This window comes from Sciurus vulgaris (assembly GCF_902686455.1).
Source record: "Sciurus vulgaris genome assembly, chromosome: 11".
In the NCBI taxonomy this organism is placed as follows: domain Eukaryota; kingdom Metazoa; phylum Chordata; class Mammalia; order Rodentia; family Sciuridae; genus Sciurus; species Sciurus vulgaris.
In genome coordinates, this window is record NC_136472.1 from 5,804,709 (window position 1) to 5,817,905 (window position 13,197).

Sequence of the window (13,197 nt, forward strand, 5' to 3'; positions counted from 1 at the left end):
TCAGTGGTAGAGAGGTGGCCTAGCACAGTGAGGCACTGGGTTCAATCCTCAGCACCACATAAGAATAAAATAAAAGAAAGGTATTGTGTCCACCTACAACAACAAAAAAATTATTTTAATAAGAGGATGGGAACATAGGCATATACTCTCAGCCCTGGATGGATAACTGCTGAACCTGAGTTTTGGTTGTATAGATCTTTATTACACTATTCTCCTTAATTTTTAAAGGCTTGAAGTTTTTCATAAAAAGACACTTTTAAAAGAAAAATCTTGGTGATAAAAATATTGCGTGCTTCTTTTAAGTTTCCTTATTCTTAATAAAAAGTTTTCACAGTAGGCGCAATATTTGATTAAAACCAGGAAAGAGTTCAAAAAACAAAAAATGCCCAACAGAGCTTGAGAAAGATTTTTAGTTTCTGGAACATTTTTGGTCCCCAGGGAACTCAGGATGAAGACTGGCACTCCCCAGGGTCCTGGTTCACTGGCTCTTTATTAATAGCCGTCCCCGGTGCTGCAGTCTGCGGAGAGCAGAGCCGGTGTGGACCGCGGGAGCAGAAGGAGGCCTGCGCTGCGGGCCCGACTCGGGACCGCGCCTCCAGGCCTTGACAGGTGAACGCGGCGCCGCCGCGCTCCCACGGACTGCGTCCCTGCGCCCGCTCCAGCCTCGCCTCGCCTGCGGGTGGCACCGAGGCGGCGCGCCGGGAGGGGCGCACCGTCAAGGACGCAGAGCCTTCGCAACAGACAGGGCACAGGGCCAATCCGAGCGGGGCGCGCAACAGAGCACTGAGTGAGGGAGGAAGTGACCTTGGGGCGGGGACCTGCCAGCGCTGGGGTTCCAGGGACAGGACGGAAGGGCATTTGAGGTGAGCGGCACAGTCCAGCTTTCATGGCGCAAGCTGCAAAGGCTTACGAGTAGGGAGCGGCGAGGCGAGGAGGGCAGATGCAGTTGTGCCCTGGCCCAGACCACCTGCCTTTGGGGGCGCAGAAATAGTCAGGGGCCAGGCAAGAACCAGCCGGGGAGGAAACGTTCAAGTCTCAAAGAAATGCAAATTAAAACAAGGAGAGATTTTCCCCGTTCTTTTCCTCTTTTAGGATTGGCAAAGATTCAAAGGATCGATCACTGGAGTCGAGGTCCACTCCCACGCGCGGATGGAGGAGTGGATGTTAGGAGACAGATGGGCAAGTGGCACCCTGAGGTCTCACTTCTAGGGATCGGTTCTCCAGGAGAACCAGGCGCTCAGAGATGGACGCCAACGGCTGCGGAGGTTTTACTTGTATTTGCAATGGTGAAGCGGGAGGCCACTAAATGTCCTTTGGAAGCCGGTCGAATGCACCACAGCAGATGGTCTAAATAAATACTGCACGGCCGGTAAAAGAAGCAGGTCGCCCATGTGTCCCCTCAGAGAACTATGTCCACGACATAAGCGAAGTGAAAACAACCGTGACCAACGTACCGCCGTCCCTTCGCCTGAAACAATGAGCCCCGGAATACGCAGCAACAGTTAGCTGCGGCGGGGGGCGGTGCTGCGGGAGGGCTCAACCCAGAACTTTCATTTTCTCTTCTAAACCCTTCAGCGTTGCGGCCGCAAAGGAAGATGGAGGCAAACGCGCTTCCGTTACCAGGAGCGATGGACCTCTGAGAGGGCCAGGTCTTTGTTCATAAAACCAGTGCATTTATGGAGCAGCTGCTGTACGTAGAGCCCGCAGCCCGAGCCCAGGAGCAGGAGGAGCCGGGGGAGGTGGCTCACCCGGCGGGTGTCCGCTCTGCCCCCTCCTGGCTGTCCGCTCTGCTCCCTTCCCCCTAACCCTAGAAGCTTGGCATCAGCTAGACGCCCGGCCCCTCTCCGGAGGGGTCACTCTGCACTCAGCTCGTTACTCGCTCCTGGCATCTATTGTGTTCTTGACGCTGGAATAGTAATAATTATGTTTATTTGATGTGGATGGAACTCAAGGCCTCGCACATGCTGAGCACGCGCTCTTCCACTGAGCTTCACCCCTAGCCCCGAATTGTTTCCCCAGATCTCCCCAAGCCCCGCCAGAGAGGCATTTTTGGCCCAGTGGATGAGGAGGAGCCCATTAGCGTGCTGGCCCCAGGGGAGAGGTCCGATTTGGGGCGTGGGCTCACTTCTCATTTCCAGCCGTGTCATCCTGGGCAAGTTAGTCATCCTTATTCTGTCCTGACTCCTCGTCTCTGAAAAGGAGTGGGGGTTAAACAGCATCAGCCCCGCAGGGGTGCCGTGAGGACCCCGGGGCAATGCCTATAAACCGCGGGGGTAATAAGCCAGGCACCGCGCTAAGCGCTTTCATGTGCACGGCCCTAACGAGCCGCCCACCTTGCAGAGGAGGAAACTGAGGCCGGCGAGGCGAGGAGTCCCGTCCCGGACCGGTCCTGTCAGAGGCTGCGGTGGCGTGCACGCGCGAGCCTCAGTTTCCTCACCGCCCCCTCCCCTCGGCGCCCCGCCCCGGCCCGCCGCCCCGCCCCGGCCCCGCCCCCGGCCCGCCGCGCGCCCCGAGCCGCCTGCCCGCCCGCGCCGCAGCGGGGCAGCCTCAGCCAATCGGCGGCAGCCGGCGTCGGAGCGATCTGCCTCGCCCGCGGCCCTCCGCCCCCGGCGCCCGCTCGCCGCTCGCTCATTCCGCCGCCGCCGCGCCGCTGTCCGCCGACTCGGTAAGGCCCGGACGCGGGCGCGCGCGGGGAGGGCTGCCGGCGCGAGGGCTGCCGGGACCCGGGCGCGGGGCCGCCGCCGGGCGGACGCCGGTGAACCCCAGCACTGTCCTCGGACGGCGGGGCTCGCGCAGCGCTCCGACCCCGGCGCAGCTGGGCCCCCACCCTGCGCAATGGCTGCGGTCTGGGGTCCGCCCGGCGGGGATGCTCGGCCCCCGGCACTTGGCGGGACAGCTCCGGCCCGGGGCCAGTAGCGTTGCTGGCCCGTGTCTGCCGTCGCTCTGTGTCTCCGGCGGCGATTGGTTTGGGTCTGGGGCCCGCGCGAAGGCCGGTCTGCCGCGGCTTGGGCTGGAGTGGCAGAGGGAGGGATGCTCTGCTCTCGGGACTTGGCGGGATGCCTCCGATCCGGGGCAGGTGGGGCCACCAATTCCTGTCCCCTTTCCCACTCGGCGAAAGAATTGGGTCTGGGGTCCATGGGGTCGGTCGGTCGGCGGGCAGGTAGAGTGCGGCAGCGGGAAGGATGCTCGGTCAGGACACTCGGCGGCTTGCCTCCACCCCCTCCCCGCGTTCTACCCCGCAGCCCCTCTCCCGGCGCCTACCCCCGCCCGGGGCAGTACAGCCGTCGGGACACGCCCTTGGCGCAGGGACTCCCGGCGCAGTGCAAGCGCCCGGGTGAGCGGGATGGGGTTCGCTGGGCCGGGCTCCGACTTCTGAGCGCACCTCTGCTGTGCGTTGCTGGGTCAAGGGCAGGTGGGTACGGAGAGGTTGCCCAAGGTCGTGCCAGGCCTGGAGGCGGCCGGCCTGGGAGGGTGGGGGGCGACACGTGACCAGGCCTCGGCGACTTGGCCCGCGAGCCCGACGGCGCGATCCGGCCCTCAGAGCAGCCCCCAGCTCCGCACCACGGTCGCGGCCAGCCAGCAGCCGGTTCCTTTCGTTTTGTTAGGGAAGGCCGTGGGTCAGCGGCTTTATGATGTAAATCGGTGCCTGGCTTTCGTTAAAGCCGAGGGAAACGGAGAGGAGGGCCGATTTTTTTTTTTTTTTTTTTTCATTACAAGAGTTAAACATTACAAGTAATTACGAGGTTAAATACAGAACAAACTTAATATTCCCAGCTCCAGACAGGTTTTCGGTTCCTCTCTACTGCAAAAAATAAAATATTCAAGGGCAGATTTTAATAGGAAACTAGTAACTTTGTTAAGTTACCAAACAAAATGAAAATGAGTTTCACCTTTTGAAACGTGTATTTTGTTACACTATTTTCTTCCACGGGAGTTTGGTTTCTGGTCCTTCCAGATATTCAAGCATGTTTATTTCCGTCAAAACCACAAGCTAAGTGAATACACAACGGCTGAATAGCACTGGGCTTCCATTTGTGCCAGCAACATTCTCCTTTCCAAATTATGGAAGATCCAGCTGGCCGAGTAAGGAAGTCAGAAACGTGCGGACTGCGGAGCTGGTGACAGCTCTGTGGTGGAGGCCAGGGTACGTCGGCCTGGGCACCATCAGTATTCAGTTGGCTCTTTGGGTTGATGTTGCCCCAGTACCAAGAGTCATTGGGCTCTTTTTCACATGTAAATTGCTGTTTGCTTCCTACACAGCATTGCTGGACTTGATTTTGCACTTGAACTCCGTCTTACAGACGCTGGAATCAAATAGGGCCAGGTTTTAGGCGTGCACATACTTTGTATTAAAAGTGGCATCATACACAGGCCAAAATAGTCTTTCGAGTTTGTAGTGAAAACAAGCCACCTAACCTGGAGATGAAGGGAATTAAACCAGCGTTCCTTCCGCTGCTGCTGCGTGCTTGGCTCGCAGTGGTCACCCAGGGGTCAGGACTGGGTCTCCGGGGAGTCTTGGGGCGCCACCCGCGCTTTCCCAACCCTGGCCCCCTGCGTGCTCATTCATAAAAACACTGTTAAATTTTACTTGGGCTTCGCAGTGAACCCCTTTCAGACGCGCTCTCGGCTTGGGTGGGCACAGTGCCAGGCTGCTGGTTTGCTGGATGCGGCATCTGCTATCTGACAAACGGAGCTCGAAACTATCCAGAGGCTGAACACTGCAGGGCTCGGCCTTCCCACGGAGAGGTGCATTGCGTTTGGCCTGCTGTCGCTGGGTGGCAGCGGCAACGCACGCCTGCTCGCTCCGGAAGGTCTCGGTGGGCATGGCCGGTGGAACAGGATCTGAGCGCCGGGACGCGCCAGTCCGGGGGCGGGGCTCCGGCTAACCTTTCCCCTACTTTTCTCAGTCGTCACGTGACGCCCGCCCGGGGGTGGGGGAAGGGGCGGGGCGCGGAAGCCGCAGTTGCTGGCGGTGCCCTTCCGAGGACGCGCTCCAGGCGCTGTAGTGAGCAAGTTGCAGGAATCTAAGGGCGGTGGGAAGGTGGCGCCTGTGGGAGGCAGAGACGTACCCGCTCAGGCCCGGGGCCGCTTCTGCACTTTGATCGTTTGCATTTTTTGCTTTCGTTGGAAAAATGTTTAGTCACTGTGCATGGTTATTATTGGCAGGCCAGAGTTCTGTGGCTGGTAGAAGCCTGAACTTCCCGGAAGAATTGGTGCTTTTAAGAATAAAATGGTGGTTCCAAGGTGAAGGGTCTTTAAGTGCAGCGCCTCCAGGCCCAGCTACTCCGGAGGCTGAGGTGGGAGGATCGCTTGAGCCCAGGATTCATGACCAGCCTGGGCAACAGAGCCAGACCCCCCATCCCCTCAAAAAAGAAAGAAAAGAAAGGAGGGGGTGGAGCGGGGTGTAGAGCACGTGCTTAGCATGCACGAGGCTTAGAAGAGAACAAGATTCTCTGAGCTTGAACCAGGCCTCGGGTCTCAGCCGTCTTAGGCTGCCTATGCCAGTTTTGATCTTTTCTTGCAGGGCCTTTTTTTGTTTTAAAAATGAGCAGTGCAGCCACATGGTGCACAGTTAAAAAGGCACAAATGGGAACAGAGTGCCAGTAGCCTCCTCAGTGCACTCCGCTACCGTTACTAATTTCTTCGATACAGAAATTGTCCAGACTGGTTTGTTTGAAAAATATCTATTACCTAATACAAGTAAGGAATATGTTCTACATGTTTATTTCAAATATTTGTTGCTGTTTGTAACCTTCAACTTTAACCCTGTGCAAATATTGAGTGGACACTGGGTTCCCACAGGCTGAGGCCCACGTGCCCTGTTTGGGTAACGTGGCAGGCCTGGTTCTGAGAAAGGTCCACCTTTGCCTTTCTTTTTGTGTGGGTTGTGCTGACTTCCAGGAATGTTTTTGAAAGTTAATAATGAAAGAGACTCTGCTGCTGACCCAAGTGCCCCCTCACTGGGGCGATGGCCACCTTGGCAGGGTGGGACATTGGTGGCTACTGCTCTGTTGCTGAGAATCACTGGACAGGGAGCTGCTTAGGTAACAAGGAGAGGAATGGGACATACTTGCCAGGCTAGGGGTTTGTGGCACCCATTCCTGGAGAGTCGTCCCCTAATCCCCCACCTGTGGTTGGGACTCTAGTCTGCTCCTCCTGCTTCCTACCTGACTCCAAAGCCTGCTGTCCTCACTTTCCATGACCCAAGGCAGACCTGCAGGTGTTGCGGCTCCCTCTGTCATCCAGGGGGTTGCAACCTCCCAACATCACGGGGATCCTTTGGGGGCACTGTGAGTTCTGTTCGCACCCCGGAAGTTCCTGAGAGGGAAGCAGGGAGTGGAGGGAGTGGCCGGGCCCTGCTCTCAGTGGACCTTCCTTCATGTGGTCAGGACTCTTGGACCTGAGACCAGCAGCCCTGCTCCTGCCCCACACTGAGGCAGTGACCCTCTGCCTCCACCAGGGCCGGCTTCCTCTGGGGTCCTGGGGTTCTTGGGCACTTGCCTTAGGCAGACGTTCTGGGCCATAAGCACCATGAGGATGGGGACATGGGGCCATTCCCTCTCTTTATAATCCCTTACCCCAAATTAAAAAGGCAACACATGTAGTAAAGGCAAACACCAAGTAACTTGAATGTTAAGACATTGTCACATGCTGTAACTCAAACTTTGATTTGTTATGAAATTATTATTCTTTCATGTAAAGATTCACCTCTAATTTCCCAAGTGTCAGCTTCTTTAGTGTCCTGAAAGAGTTCCACTACCAGGGGTTTGCATTTTCTCCTCCTTACCATGCACCCCTTCTGTGAATTGGGGACCATTGAGGTCTGCTGAAAGAAACCAACTCGTTGCTGGAAGCTGAGTGTCCAAGTGAGAAAAGAGGCTGTGGCATCAAGTGTGGCATTGAGATTGGCCGCGCTGGGGAGCGTAGCAGCATGCAGGTCAGGGAGGGCCGTGGGCAGCCCCAGGCTCCTGCCGGAAAGGTGCTCAGCGCGTTATTGTGTTGAAGATTTAACACGTGCGGGTGAGCGCTGTTCTGCCATTTCTGTGTGATGGGTGCTGGGCCCACCGCGTGTGCCCAGGACAGTGTCTGAGAACAGATGACATTTGTGCAAGATCCTGTATCCAAGGACGTGGAAGGGCTGGAGCTCCCACCCAGATCTGTGTGTCCCTCCCTTTTCTACACAGCTCCCCAGATCACTGGGCAGTCAGAGGGACACCCCAACACACGCCTGGCATTTAAGGGTTAGAATGAGCATTTAAGGGTTTTCATTCAGTCATCTGCAGGATGGTGGTTCTGCCCCTGCCGTCCCACCTCACGGGAGTTCGGAGAGGCTTCAAGGAGAGATCAGACGTGGAAAGAGTTTTGAGCGTGTGCAATTCTGGTAGAACCAACTTGACCACGACCATACTTTATGACGGTGTGAAAACGATACATGTTCAGTAGGAGCTGCACTTGGCGTTCGAACTTGAATCTCCTCCCAGGCTAGTGATAGGTGGTATGATGCTTGCGATCCTGGGCAGTGGCAGCGAGCCACAGCTCCAGGCAGCCTAGCTATCACAGGAGGAAGAGCTGGGGCTTTGCAGAGCACTGTGTTGTGGAGCAGCAGGCCGGGATTCCACACTTGTTCTACTTGCCGACTTTCAACCTGGGGTGGTCTTATTGGGCATCTCTGCCCAGTTTATTGGAGCCTCCATAAATACAGGTTCTGGCGATCAGTGTCGGATCTGCTGGTGGTGTTATGGATACCACTGTGCTCTGCACACAGTTACACCTTGGGTGCAAAAGCGAGGCACATGTGTAGGAAATCATCCTTGTGGCTTTGGGCTCTCTCTGGCTCTCTTTTTTTTGGTACTGGGGGTTGGACCCAGGGGCACTCGACCACTGAGCTGCATCCTCAGCCCTTTTTAAATTTTTAATCTTGACACAGCTTTGCATGGTTGCTGAGGCTGACCTTGAACTTGTGATCCTCCTTCCTCAGCCTCCCAAGTCTGTGGGATCACAGGTGTGGCCGCTGCATCTGACTGGATGTTAGAATTGTGGTCCTACGTGGCTTTCCTCCTTCTTTTTGGCTAAGATCACACCTCTGTGTATTTATTTGATTGACCGTTTCCTGTTGAGGTGTGTCCTCTTGATGAGGCCTGAAGTTGAGTTGGCCTTCTTTCTACAGTACTTGGGTGGGTGGGAGCTGTGTTGTTTCCAAGAGCTGTTGACGAAAAGTGATGATTCTGTCTCTTCTCAAGGCAATGGACCCATCCTATTGGCCCTATAAATGTGAAGGGTTTTCTGTGGCACACATCACTGCAGGAAATTCACTGTATGGTCACTTTAAATGATGCAAATGTTGAATGCTCAGTCATGAAACTTTTGCAATGGAAGTTCCTTGGTGTGGTTTGGACGTGGCTTGTCCCCACCAAAACTCAGGTGGAAATGTGGTCAGTGTAGCTTTGGATGTGGGGCCTTCAAGAGCATGTTAGCCTCTCTTATTGGACTGGATTAATTCTCATGAGAGCAGATTGTTATAAAGGGGGTCGGCTCCTTGGTCCCTTCCCTCCTTTCTACCTGCGCCCACCTACCACTCTCACAACCCCTCCCCATGTGATGCCATCCACCATCATCCATGACAAATTCCCCAGCCTCCAGAAACGTGAGCTCGATAAGCCTGTATGTAAATTCCGCAGTCTCAGGTATTCTGTTATAGCGACGGAAAACAGAGTGGGACATTTTTCACCTCTTGTGCCTGAGACCCACTCAAAAACATCAAGTGAGTTTTGAGTCTCAATCCTTGTCCCTCAGGGACATCCGTCAGATTTGGGGAACGGTGTTTTTGTTGGTGCATGCGCTTATTTACTCGAGAAGTACAAGGGCACGGTCACAGAGATGCACGTCGTGCGAGGAAGGACATGCCTGGGCATGCAGAGGGCGTGCCCACCGACGTGTGAGGAAGGACATGCCTGGGCATGCAGAGGACGTGCCCACCCGCACCAGTGGGCAGGAGCTGGGGCTTAATTTTTTCTCATCATTGCTGGTTCCCCTGCACCTAACTTCAGAAGAGGCACGAGCCTTGCTGCACAGGCAGGCCAGTTCTGGGGAAAGCCCTGGGCAGGTGTTGGCTTTCCAGAACATTCCTGGTCCTCTTCATGGAGGTCTTTGGGTAGCAGTGAAGAGGCCAGCCTGAAGTGCCCCAGGGAAGTCATGGCTGGCATGCTTTCTCCAGGTTGGGGCTTGGGCTGCAGGCTGGAGCTAGCTTTGTCCACTGCAGCAGAGCCCCGGGTGGTGGCCAGCTGCTCCGTGCGGAGGACATGCCCAGGTAACTGCCTCCGTTTCACCACAGACCCACCTGCGGCACCTACTCCAGTCTTTCCAGGCAAGGCCTGCGTGTCATCTCACCTCCGCTTCCTCCCTGGGAGGGAGGCAAGCCTTTCCCTGGAGCCTGGCCTGGCCACCGCCTGCGGCTGACCTTTCCTGGGTGACACCTAGCATGCTGTCCACTGCTAGCTGAGGTAGGTGGCTGGCGACTGGCTTTTGGTCAAGGGTAGAGCCCGCTCCCATGTGCCTGGGATTATGCAATTCTAGCGGGAAGGCCTCGGAACACGGATAGCCTGAGAGCTGGCACCAGAGGTGTCTGTAGTCACTGTAGTTTTACTGGCATCTGTGATGCCTCGTTTTGGTTACAGGGGTGACCTAATTCTGTGTGTGTTGTAACTTCAGGAATCTTAAGTAGGCCTTGCGTAGCATCCACCTCTTGACCTTGGTAGGTAAGAACGTGCCCGTTGGAGGTGATTCTCTGCTCCGCCGTGGGCTGGCTGTGACACTGGGCACATTTCTGACATCTAAGCCTCAGAATTTTCCATTATGTGGGTGGCAGTAGTAACCTCCCTAGGGTTCTAGGGAGCTGTTGCCGATCAGATGCACTAATAAAAAATATGCCAGCGTCCAGCATACACCAGGCAGTTGGTAAAAGGAACTTTCCGGTCCTTTTTTTTTTTTCCAGTCCTGGGGACTGAACCCAGGGCCTCACGCATACTAGGCAAGCAGTCTACCACTGAATTAAATCCCCAGTCCCCACTTTAAAATATCTAAAAAATTTTGAGACAGAGTCTCACCATTTTGTGGAGGCTGGCCTCGAACTTACAGTTCTTGTCAGCCTTCCAGTGGCTGGGATTATAGGTGTGTGCCATTGCATCCTTATTATTAAAAGCACAAAAAAATCCCCCTTCCTACCTGTTTTTCCCTCTACCTCCCCACCCACTTACCTGTCTGCACTGTCTGTTGACTGCCAGGCTATGTTGAAACACTTCCGCCAGCACGGAATTTATTTACATAATTCGGTTGCTGTAAAGACCGTTTTCTTGGAAGCCTGTTGTCCTGTAGCAAGTTTATTGTTTGATTTATGGACCCAGGCCATTTCCACACGCTGCCTCGTGCTGACCCTTCCCCTCCTTTCCACCGGGATCTTCAGGGAGAGCAGCGGCCACTCTGAGAGGACCAGGTCTGCTCCTGGAGGCGGGGGACCTGGCTTGTGAAGGGCCGGTGCCCACGTGGCCAGTGCCAGGACTCCCAGCCTTGGCTTCTGAGGGGAGAGGTCTTTGGTGGAGAGGAATCAACATGGAGAAAGGAACCAGTGACCACGTTCTAATAGCAAAGTACCCAGCGTCGTGCCGGCCGAGGCTCAGGCAGGCAGCCGGTGCGGACGCCAGAAGGGAGGCTGCTGCTGGCCTGGAGCAGGCGTGTCCTCGGGTCCTCGTGGCTTGGTTCGCCGAGCGAGGAGGGTGTTCTGAGGAGCCACTGGCCTATTTTGGGAGATCAGACTCACGCCTAGCTCACCAGCGAGGGCAGGAAAACCTGCCGTGTGCCTTGCAGGGCTCTTACACGTCGGGCATGTGGGTTCAGGGTGGCCAGGCCTTGTTCCTGGCTGTGGAGAGGGGGCGCAGCAGGAGGAGGGCCATGGCGGGGCCTGGCGAGGCAGAGGTGACCAGAGAGCCGAGCGTGGGGCGTGCGGGGAATACGGGGGCCGTGAACTCTGGGCTGGAGGCGAGAATTTTTAAAATCGTGCTAAGTAGGTCGTGGTGCTCAGGCCAGCGCCTGTCTTTGCGTCCGGGTGGCGCTGAGAGCGGATTACCGTAAGGCGCTTAAGCGTCCGTGTAGACCTCGCCTGCGTCTCTCTCCTTTGCCGGCCGCCGTGGGGCACAGAGGGCCTGGGGGAGGGTGGGCGCCCAGGTGGGTTCCAGGCAAGGCCGTGTGTGCTGCTGCTCAGGTGGGGCACTCCACGCAGCCGCCCGGGGCGCGTGTCCACTGAGGGCCGCCCGGGCGTCGCCTGCTTCTCAGAAGTGGTTCTGTCCCTGCGGTGAACACAAGCAGGCTGCAGCCCCACGGTGCCGGCCCGGCGGCCTGTTGTCCTGAACGTCCCCGGGAGCTGGGGTCGCTGTCGCGGCAGCCACGGTGGTTTTCTCACCCTGAGCCAGTTGGAGGGCACAGGGCAAGAAGTGGCCTTGTGTCAGGAACCGTCCCTGGAGGGCCATTCCTGTGCCACCTGGCCAGACCTGCTTCTGGGGAGGAGCAGCCAGCCTGTTTGCCCGGAGGGCGCGCCCGCTGTTGCTCTGCTCCTCTGTGGAATTCTGGTCCAAAGGCTGGAGTATTTCTCCAGCGGTTGCTTAATGATTCCAGGGCACAAGTGAAGGGCAGCCGGAGGTCGGGCCCTGGCCCGCCGTCTGCCTGTTGTTTCTTTTCAGTTTTCATTTCCAGTGTTTATTTGTTCTCGCCCGAAGCCATCCTTGAACTTGGGTGCAGGTGCACACCCTGTGGTGCCCTGGATCCTCTGGTCGCACTGAAACCTTGTCCCTGGGGACACCACCTCTCTCAGAACCGGGGACTGCACATGGGCTATCCCCAGGGGTGATGCGGACAGCCAGTTGAGCAGGACTCCTGGGAAATCCTGGGGGAAGGGGGCTTTAGAGGCTGGACCCAGGCTGTGCCAGGCGGGGATAGGCTGGGGTGTGGGGCACTGGTGGGCCAGCGTGCCTCCCTGCCGCAGCAGGATCTGGTGCCTGGAGGAGGGGGCAGGGCAGGTCTGGTGGGCGCGTGCTTGGCGAGGCAGGCAGGGCTGCAGGCCACGTGGGAGAAAGGCCTGGGGAGGGCAGAGGCCTGCTGGAGGGGCGGGTGGACTTTCAGTCTGTGAGATGCCCCTGGAACATCGTGCTGGCTCCTGGAGTCGTGGGCCCCGGAGGAGGGTCCAGCACCACAGAAGCCCTGGTGAGGGCCAGCCCCATCTCTGCACCTGGTGACCTCAGCCAGGAAGAAGGAGGAAGTGGGGGTGGGCCACTCCTCTGGGTCCCTGTGTGCCCCAGGAAGTGGGGCTGGTGTTGGAGGCACACCGCACTGGGCATGGCAGAGCCCACCGCTGCCGGGAGGTGGTGTGAGAGCGTCCTGCAGTGTCTCCAAGGAGCTACAGCCTCAGGCGCTGGAGGGACAAGAGGAGGGCCGGCCAGCATAGGTGGCCAGCATCCAGACACAGCCGGCCTGCCTGCGGGAGCGGCTAGGCCGCTGTCCCCAAGGGCCCTTCCGTTTTGCTGCACTGACACAGGGCCATGGCCACAGTGCCAGCCTGGGCAGGGTGTGCCTGGGACTCCAGGGAGGGGAGCACGCGGGTGCCCTGGCCTCCTGCCTTTGCTGAAAGGTGGCCGGAGGCGGGGAGGGGAGGGACCTGTAGGCAGGTCAGACAGGGACGACCTGTCCCCAGGCCTTGAAGCTGGGAGAAAGGCGCGCACTGCAGACGGGAGAGGGAGGCAGCGTGGGACAGGCAGGGTGGCTGCCTCCTCCGCTGACCTGTGGCCCAGGCTCGGTAAGCCAGCTGCCTGGGAGGGCTCGGCTGGGGAGCACCGGTAGTCCGTCCTATGTGCGGTGGGCCTGGCTTCAGTGAGGCGCTGAAGGTGGCGATCTAGTCACGGGATACTGGACCCTGGGCACAGCAGGTGGGGCAGCAGGATGGGTTGCTGGGGGTGCCCGCCACCACTTTTTCTGAACCCACCCCCTTAAATGATGATAATGCTCCACCACACGCAAGGTCACTTGCTGGCTCCTTGTGACAGCTAAAAAGTGAAAACAGCCCCCAGGGAGGGACATGGCACACTCTGGATTCTGCCAGCCCTGGGCATGGGGCAGTAGGACCAGAGCTGTGTGGATAGACCCAGAGGCACCTGC

At 57.4% G+C, this 13,197-nt stretch overlaps 1 protein-coding gene across 5 annotated transcripts in view; it reads left to right on the forward strand.

Moving 5' to 3' along the window:
* The first annotated feature begins 2,510 nt into the window (after positions 1 to 2,510).
* CPT1A (carnitine palmitoyltransferase 1A) overlaps positions 2,511 to 13,197 on the forward strand; it is a 57,085-nt gene continuing 46,398 nt past the window's right edge. Inside the window, exons 1-2 of one of the 5 annotated variants that reach the window (XM_079104027.1) lie at positions 2,551 to 2,665; positions 9,332 to 9,500. The gene's annotated coding sequence lies outside the window, so the exon portion shown is untranslated. Of the gene's footprint in view, positions 2,666 to 2,805; positions 3,077 to 9,331; positions 9,501 to 12,743; positions 12,839 to 13,197 lie in introns of those variants that run through there. The other 4 variants (XM_079104028.1, XM_079104026.1, XM_079104029.1 and 1 more) reach the window with 4 other exon arrangements.